This window comes from Somniosus microcephalus, chromosome 6 (assembly GCF_052327205.1).
Source record: "Somniosus microcephalus isolate GS21.2 chromosome 6, FLI_Smic_1.0, whole genome shotgun sequence".
Taxonomy (NCBI): Eukaryota; Metazoa; Chordata; class Chondrichthyes; order Squaliformes; family Somniosidae; genus Somniosus; species Somniosus microcephalus.
The window spans coordinates 132879260-132888872 of record NC_140992.1 but is presented as its reverse complement, the minus strand read 5'-3'; positions in this window follow the sequence as shown (position 1 = coordinate 132888872).

Sequence of the window (9613 nt, the reverse complement as noted above, 5' to 3'; positions counted from 1 at the left end):
TCTGCAAGAGAAAGGATGACCTCTAAGTACAGTGTGTAGCCCTGATCTTGTCTGCACTGCCTCCCATGGTCGAATAGCTTGGACAGTGTGTAGCCCTGATCTTGTCTGCACTGCCTCCCATGGTCGAATAGCTTGGACAGTGTGTAGCCCTGATCTTGTCTGCACTGCCTCCCATGGTCGAATAGCTTGGACAGTGTGTAGCCCTGATCTTGTCTGCAATGCCTCCCATGGTCGAATAGCTTGGACAGTGTGTAAAGTGCTGAATGTGCAATTGATTTTCATGCCAGGCCCATAGCTGCTGGATGAGGGCTGGCCATTAGGGCTTTCAGGTCCCTTTGCCCATAATGTGAGGTGCACATGCAAGGATGAGGAGGACACTGGAAAGGGTACTCACCCTGACAATCCGAGTGAGGTCGTTGAACTTCTTCTGGCATTGTACAGGAGTCCTGGCAACCACGCTGTTGGAAGACACCCTGTTGGACACCTCCCTCCAGGCTTTCCGGTAGGCGCTGGGCAGCGGCCTCTTGCCACCTTCTGGGTACAAAACATGGCGCCTGCGCTCCACTCCGCCAACCAGCAGCCTCAGGTCACCGTCACTGAAGCGCTGCGCTCTCTCCCTGGCCTTCTCCATAGTCCTGGGCGTTGTACAGGTGAAGCTGAAGTGGTCAGGCCTAGGTTGAGGGCTTCAGTGTGCAGGGCATGACAGGCAAACAAATACACCCTCCCCCTTTAAGAGATGACCGGCGCCAGAGTGTCTGCCGCCAATCAAGAACTCGCCGCACCTGCGCTGCGCCTGGCCTCGGGGCTATCGCTCAGCACCGCCAGCTTAGCGCCTAAAGATAGTCGTGCATCGCCTGTTTTTGCGCAGCAGCAACCTCTTGGGGCGATGTGACTGAATATCGGCGAAGGGGGCGCGACTTTGCGCCGGGCGCAAACTTTAGCGGCCGCCCGACTTTACCGCCCCAAAAGTGGCTATACTGAATTTCTAGGCCGTGTTTGCCTGGTGTGTAGATCAGTTCAAAGTCATATCTTTGCAGCTTCATCATGAGTCGTTGAATCCTTGGAGACATCTCATTCAGGTTTTTTTTTATGATGGCAACCAAAGGGCTGTGGTCTGTCTCAACTGTGAAGGTGGGAAGTCCATATATGTAGCCATGAAACTTTTCTAGTCCAACTACCAAGCCTAGACATTCCTTTTCAATCTGGGCGTATCGACACTCAGTATCAGTCATAGACCTGGAGGCATAGGCAACAGGCTTCCAATCTTCACCCTCTGCTTGTAGCAAGACCGCACCTAGGCCATCTTTTGATGCATCCGTTGACACTTTGATTCTTTTGGTTGGGTCAAAGAAGGTGAGTACAGGTGTGGTTGTCAGCACTGTTTTGAGGTTCATCCACTCTTGTTCATGTCTTTCTGTCCATGCGAACTCATTTGTTTTATGTAGCAGGTCTCGCAGACAGGCTGTCTTGGCTGACAAGTTAGGAATGAACTTTCCAATGAAGTTTATCATCCCCATGATGCGTAGCACTCCTTTTTTGTCAGTGGGTCGGGGCATTTTGAGTATGGCGTTTACTTTTTCCCATATCTGGCTCTATTCCTTTACCAGATAGATTATCTCCTAGGAAAGTGACTTCCTGGATGCCAAACTGACACTTGGCTTTGCTGAGCTTCAGTCCATTCCGGCGTATGCTCTGTAGCACTTTAGTCAGTCTCTCATTGTGTTCTTTCAGTGTGGAGCCCCAGATGATGATGTCATCAACATAGACCCGAACTCCTTCCAGACCTTCAATTATGTGTTCCATCGCTCTATGAAAGATTTCAGATGCAGATATTATCCCGAAAGGCATTCTGAGGAAACAATACCTGCCAAATGGTGTGTTGAAGGTACAGTATTTGGTGCTCTCTTCATCCAGTTTTAGTTGCCAAAATCCTTGTGAGGCATCGAGCTTTGTAAAGTATCTGGCACCTGACATTTCACTGGTGATTTCTTCTCGCTTGGGAATCTGGTAGTGTTCACGTTTTATGTTTGCATTTAAGTCCTTTGGATCCATGCATATTCTTAGATCATTGTTCTTTTTCTTTACACATACCATGGAGTTAACCCAGTCTGTTGGCTCTTCGACTTTCCTGATGACTCCTAGTGTGGTCATTCTGTCCAGTTCATTCTTGAGCCGGTCACGCAGGGGTGCTGGAACTCTTCGTGGAGCATGTACCACTGGCTGAGCATCCTGCTTTAGCTGGATCTTGTAAGTGAATGGTAGAACTCCAAATCCTTTGAACACATCCTGGAAATTATTCACTACAGAATCCACCGAGTCATCTGGTCTGCTTATGGCACAGTTTATACGGTAGACTCTTTTGACCAGTTCTAAGTCCTCACAAGCTTTGTCACCCAGTAGTGAATCAAGCCTTTCAGCCACAACAGAAAACATGAGATGATGCACTTTGTCTTTGACTATCACTTTAAGTCTGCATGCACCTAAGCTATCTATTTTCTGTCCATTATAGTCCTTCAGTAGTACTGACTTTTTCTGTATTTTGGGCTTTTCTTTCATATTGTTAATGTCACTCATACTGATTAAGTTTGCTTTTGCCCCAGTGTCTAGTTTCAAGGTAACTAATGCTCCATTTACCTGCAGTGGGATCATCCATTTGTCCTCTTTTACTGCATTAACTTTATGTTCAGCATTGTCCATTTCTGAGGGCTGCACATTTTCTGTATCCTTTTTGATATTGTCACATGACACCATTCCTACAAAAAATGTCTCACTTAAATCAGTGTCCTCAATTACATTAACTCGTTGTCCTTTCTTAGTTTTTACTTTTGAAAAGCATTGTTTGGCAAAGTGATTCTTTCCATGACACTTTGTGCACATTTTTCCAAACGCTGTCTTAACTGGTGTTTGTAACCACAGCGTTTACAATTAAAAATTTCATCCTCCGATTGCTTTTCATTTCTGTTCTGCCCACGTTTCTTCCCCTTGTAGGACACAGCGCCGACAGCAGCATTATCACTCATTACAATCACATCATTATTGATTTCACTGAAAGTCTTCGCGTGCTTTCGAGCTAGCTCGCTGGCTTGGCATATTTTCACTGCATTTTCCAAATTTAGTTCGGTTTCTCTCAACAGACGTTCCCTGACTTTTTTATCATGAATACCAAACACAATCTGGTCACGAATCATGGATGCTTTGAGCTCAGAGAAATTACATGTCTGTGCTTTCAGTTTCAGATCAGTTATAAAGCTATCAAAAGTCTCATTTTGCTGCTGTGTCCGAGAACAGAAGATGTATCTTTCATAGGTCTCATTCTTTTTGGGAGAGCAATGTGCATCAAATTTTTTTAGCACATCTTCTAATTTTTCTCTGTTCTCCGCTGGATTAAATACAAATGTATTAAATACTTCTATCGCCTGTGGGCCTGCAACCATAAGCAGCAACGCTATCTTCCTTGCGTCTGGCTTTGTACCGAATCTGATGGCTGCAATGTAGAGTTCGAATTGTTGTTTAAAAGTCTGCCAATTGTAGTCGATGTTTCCTGTGAGTTTCAAACGCTCTGGTGGCTTCAAATTCTCCATGTCGCTTTTCACAATTTTCAGCAGATCTTCAACACCCTGGTACCATCTTATGTTCATTAATAAATAGACATTCTTATTATGAACACAGCTAGCTTTTGCTAGTTACTTTATTGAGCACATGTGGACAAGGTACAGTATCTGTAGAGGCTTCCATCTTGACTGCTCCCTTGTGGGTAGCCTAGTGCCTCATGGGTAATGTAGTCTTAATAATATATATGCAGCTGGGCAGTGTAGTCTTATATACAGCTCTACACAGCTCTGCGGCTCCACCTAGTGTCCACTATAGAATGACATGTTATTGATCATTACAGTGTCTGTCCATTTCCCCAGTCTGTCCATGTCCTCCTGATGTCTGTTACTATCCTCCTCACAAGAACAATCATTGGAATTACTCTAAGCTCCAGATGTGGGCAGGGAGCTAATGCACTGGTACAAATGGGGAAGCAGGTGGATCGTGCAGTGATAAAGACAAGTACAAATACAGTGCAATGTTAAAAACAGGATAAGGAGACATTGAAAGATAAGCTGCAAATGTTGTTATACTAACGCACAGAGCATTAGGAACAAAACTGTTGGAACTGGAGATATGTACAGCTAGCAAAAAACACTGGCATCACAGAACTCTGGCTTTGAGTGGGCGATGGGCAAGGGATAGAATGAAGAGGGAAAGAGTATTGTGCAGATGAGGCACAGAAGTGGCATTATTGGCAAGTGATAACTTAATAGTTGTTGACTGTGTTGGTCTAACACTCTCTGCGTAAAGTAACACTTGCTTTTATCTGCCCTAACCCTGTGTGCCCTTGTCCCACTGCCCTCCTTTATCTAAACCACTTTTTTGGGTTTACTTTATCTATCCTGTTACAGGAAACTTTCTGGTATCCGGCATGGACGGGACCGAGCTGGTGCCGGTCTATCAACTCCGGCACGGACGGGACCGAGCTGGTGCCGGTCTATCAACAATGCCGGAGAATCGAGCGCTATAGTTAAAAGATACAGGCCTAGAAATTCAGTTGGGCGTGCCAGCCGTTAGCGCCTTAGGAGGAGTAGATCTCGAGCGCTAGGCGCTTAGCACCCGGACGCAGCGCGATCTGCGCCTCGCCCCAACTTCAGTAGTCATTTAGCACCGGCGCAAAGTCTTAGCGCGCGCCCTGCTGCGCGCGCAGATCATGACGTCATTTTGTCGTGCAACGCCCTTTGTGCGCCCGGAACCGGAACTTCACTCGCGCCGCCCCATTGTGCGCCGGGCGGCCCTAACGACTGTGAAGTGGAACGGTACACAGCCGAGGCGGGCCGCGGGGAGCGCAATTTAAAGGGCACTTACCCTGCACTATAAAGGCCAGCCATTTTGCAGCATTCACTCTTGTGCAACGGTTTTTTGGAGAGAGACCAAGGAGGAGAGCTTACTGCTTTGGCCCAACACTAGGACAGGTATTTTTGGCTCAGGCCAGAGCTTAGCAATTATCTTTGCCTTCATTGAGATCTCAGTGTTTGCCAGCATATAATGGGGGCTGCATTGGGTGCCAACGCTGAGTTTCAGCCTTATGCCGGAAGGGCTTACAGATGCCGTGAGAGAGTGGCAGCCCTGGCTAGATGCAGAGGGGGCAACAGGCGTCGCCAAGTGAGGCCTTACCCACCCAGGGTATACCGCCAGCAGTCCTCCTATCTGACCATGTCTGCCGCGCAGTGTGTTAGGAGGCTGCGATTCAGAAGGGAGGTGGTTGCAGACATCTGCCAGCTGCTTCACAGAGATCTGCAGCCACAGCTGATGCGCAGGACGTCTCTGTCGGTGGCAGTGAAGGTGACGGTGGCTCTCAACTTCTATGCCACCGGCTCCTTCCAATCCGCTGCTGGGGACATCGCTAACATCTCCCAGTTCGCCATGCATTGCTGCATCCGCCAGGTGACCAATGCCCTTTTCAGAAGGAGACATCAATTCATCTCCTTCTCCATGACCCTGGACAAGCAGCAGCAGAGTGCAGTGGGATTTGCAAGAATAGCGGGCTTCCCCATGGTGCAGGGCACCATTGACTGCACGCATGTGGCTTTGCGGGCACCTCTGGAGCATGCCGAGGATTACCGCAACCGGAAGGGCTACCATTCCCTCAACGTACAGCTGGTGTGTGACCACAGGCAGCGCATCCTAGCTGTCAATGCCCGCTTTCCAGGCAGCAGCCACGATGCCTTTATCCTGCGACAGACAACTGTGGCTGACATGTTCCAGGCACAGTCTCCCCCAAGAGGATGGCTTATCGGGGACAAAGGCTATCCTTTGTGTACCTGGCTCATGACCCCGCTCCGCGCGCCCACGACCCCTGCTGAAGAGGCATACAACGAGAGCCATCAAGCGACTAGGAACATCATAGAACAAACAATCGGCGTCCTCAAGCAACGGTTCCGCTGTCTCGATCGCTCCGGGGGAGCCCTCCAGTATTCGCAGGAGCGAGTCTCCCAATTCGTCGTCGTTTGCTGCATGCTGCACAACCTGGCTATCCGCAGGGCTCAAGCACTGCCACCTCACGTTGGACCACCACCTCAGGAGGAGGAGCAGGAGGAGGAGGAGGACGAGGAGTACCAGCCCAGGAGGGAGGCAGAAGGTCCAAGGGCCGTCCGTTGGCGGCTTATTGACCGTCACTTCTAGGCCCCCTGTCAGGGAATGGCTTGTGCCAATGAAACAACATGATTGCAGCTGCTCCGCAAGCCCTCAGCCGGTTAAGGCAACAAACACTTCAAAGATCAAACATGGACAATGTGAATAAATAAAATGGTTTATTGTACAAACTCAGGGCCCTTCCCACATGAAAACCAAAAACAGACGAAACCCCAAAAAAACACTCACACACATTACTCGCTACCACAACCTGGAGAGGATTAACAAAACAGTGCAACAAAAATGGCCGTCATCCTCGGCCTTCGTAAAAAACAAACATCACATCCTCGGCCTTCAAAAAACAAACATCAAATTCTCGGCCTCAAAAAACAAACATCAAATTCTCGGCCTCAAAAAACAAACACAACTGCCCACACATTCTACTTTTTGGCCCGCGAGGGCGATGCCTTGGGCATCTTTGTGTGGCCCCTGCCCGCCCTGCTGCTCCTCCTCAAAGTGAGGCCATTGGCTGCTGCGAGGCTGGGGGCAGGCTCCTGAGGGGCACATATCGTGACGACAGATGCCCTTGGGGGTCGGCCTAGACGACGTCTGGCCGTCGAGGGGCCGGCTGGTGAATGCTGCAGCTGTGGCTGGCCAGCATCAGTCGCTGCAGCAGCTCCTGGCAGCTCCACTGGGGGAGTGGCAGTGGCGGCTGGAGGAATGGGGGCAAGCTGGCGGATGGCAGGCGCTCGCTGGTTGCCTGAGACACTGGCACTCGCCCGGGCCAGCACTGCAGCATGCGCACCAATCTGCCGAGGGACAGACCGCTGTGCTGCTGCAGCGCGCCGGGTGCCCTGGCGATGCCTGGCTGACACAGCGAGTGTGGCAGCAGTGAGTGCCCGTGTTGACCTGTTCAGTGACCGCATCAGAGCAGCCAGTGACTGCACGGCACCACTGATCACCTGGCCAGTCGCTGCCAGAGCTGCCCCGAATTCCACCCGACTCGCTGCCTGATCTGCCCGGAATTCCGCCCGACTGGTGGCCTCTGAGGGCCCGAACTCGGACACACTCCGAGACAGGGACTCGATGGCCTCAGGCAACTGTGCCACTACCCCCATGAGCTCCGTGTGCTGGCGCTCCGAGTCCGCGGACAAGTCCTCGATGCGGCGCATCTCCTTGGCGTTGGCCGTCTCCGGACTGGAGGCCGGACTCTCCCTCTGGGGAGAAGGCCGCCGAGCTGGCCGACCCTTCCTGCGTTGCTGGACACCGCTGGGCCCAGCAATTGGACTCCCCTCCGACCCTTCCCCCCTCTGGGGAGAAGGCCACTGAGCTTCCACCCCCCTCCCGCGTTTCTGCAGGCCGCTGGTCCCAGGAGCTACCCTCCCCTCCGATACTTCCGCCACGCTCCCCTCCAGGGAAGACGTGTCCCCTACATTGGCATGGGTTGCCACGGCTGAGGGTTCCCCTGATGGGCCGCCTTCCTCTTGCTCCTCCTCCTCCTCCTCTTCTGAGGGGCTGTCACTGGCAACTTCAGGGACCTCCTCCTCACCATCTGAAAGCAGGAAGGCACAAGAGTAGCTTTAGAGTGAGGAGAGGGCGTCAGCGAGGGATGCATGAGTGGTGGCATTCAGCGCATTGGTCGGACAGTGGCAAAGGATGTAGATCTGATGCGCAAGTGGGACGAGAGAGGTCCAAAAGGTGATGTCCTTACCATTGGTGCCCAGAACAGGGTCGGCATCTCCAGATGCAACGGGGCCAATCACCCGGGCACCCATGATGCGCTCCACGCGATGTTGCAGCTCGGTGAGCGGCTGGATCTGGGGGCCGCCTCCCCCAGTCGCATTCCAGCTCCTCTTATTATTGGCCAGCTTGGCCTGCAAGAGAAAGGACGGCCTCTAAGTACAGTGTGTAGCCCAGATCTTGTGTGCACTGCCTCCCATGGTGGAATAGCCTGGCCAGTGTGTAGCCCTGATCTTGTGTGCACTGCCTCCCATGGTCGAATAGCCTGGCCAGTGTGTTAAGTGCACAATGTGCAATTGATGTTCATGAGTTTCCCATAGCTGCTGCATGAGGGCTGGCCATTAGGGCTTTCAGGTCCCTTTGCCCATAATGTGAGGTGCACATGCAAAGATGAGGAGGACACTGGAAAGGGTACTCACCCTGACAATCCTGGCGAGGTCATTCAGCTTTTTGCGGCATTGGACACCGCTCCTGGGGACCTCGCTGTTGGATGACACCTTGGTGGCAACATGCCTCCAGGCTCTTCTGTAGACGCGGGCTGGCGGCTTCCTGCCATTGTCCGGAAACAAAATATGGCGTCTCTTCTCCACAGCACCAACCAGCACCCTCAGATCCATCTCTGAGAAGCGCTGCGCTCGTTCACGGGCCTTCTCCATGGTTTCAGGCGCTATTTGGGTCCAGCAGCAGTGTTCAGGCCTAGCTGCAGGGCTCCACTATCCAGGGCGTGGCAGCAGACCAAGTCGACCCTTCCCCCTTAAGAGCTGGCCGGCGCCAGGGTGTCTGCTGTCAATCACGAGATGGCCGCACCTGCGCTGCGCCCGGCCTCGGCGCTATCGCTCAGCACCTCCGGCTTAGCGCCTAAAGAGAGGCGTGCATCGCCAGTTTTAGCGCTCGAGCAAACTCTTAGGGTGAAGCTAATGAATATCGGGGAAGTGGCCTCGAATTTGCGCCGGGCGCAAACTTTAGCGGCCGCCCGACTTTACCGCCCCAAAAGTGGCTAAAATGAATTTCTAGGCCACAGAGCTCAGCGCTCCGTCTAAAGCAACAAACCTGTTAGCAACAGCTTCAAAACAATCAGCACAGCTTGCAAGTGTCTCTGTAGCTTAGCAACAGCTTCAGTTAGACGCTTGCACAGCCAGAAATGAGTAAAAAAAAGTAACTAGAAGTAAAAAAAGTTATCTGAACCAACTCCTGAATTTTGCCAGTTAACCGCCATTTCCGGTTATTTAGTGGCCGGTTAATCGAAAGTTTCCTGTACATGTCTGTTATTCCTCTATAAAGTCCCTCTCTGAGATGTCTGTTTTCGATGCTGAAGAGACCTTGCTCATCAAGTTGTTCCTCAAAGCTTATCCTCCTACAGTGGTGCTCGGCCTCCTTCTTATCCCCTGAACTGCCTGTGGGGTCTGATGGTTCCCTGATATTGTGGTGACCAGAACGATACCCAGTTTACAACTGCGGGCCTGCCAGGCCGATATAGCCCAAGATCCCCGTTTGCTTTATTTATTGCCACCGTGCACTGTTCAGACACCATGAGCGACGAGTCAGTTAAATACCCTCAGCTTCCCCTTTGGGCAAGTTCTACCCAAACATGCCAACCTAGAAACCTGGCAAAAGCTGACAACTCAAAGACAGCTCTAATATAGGCCGATCCCACGTAGTTACACCGCAAATGCAGCGGGGTGCGGGCTTGTCGTGATTAAGCTGC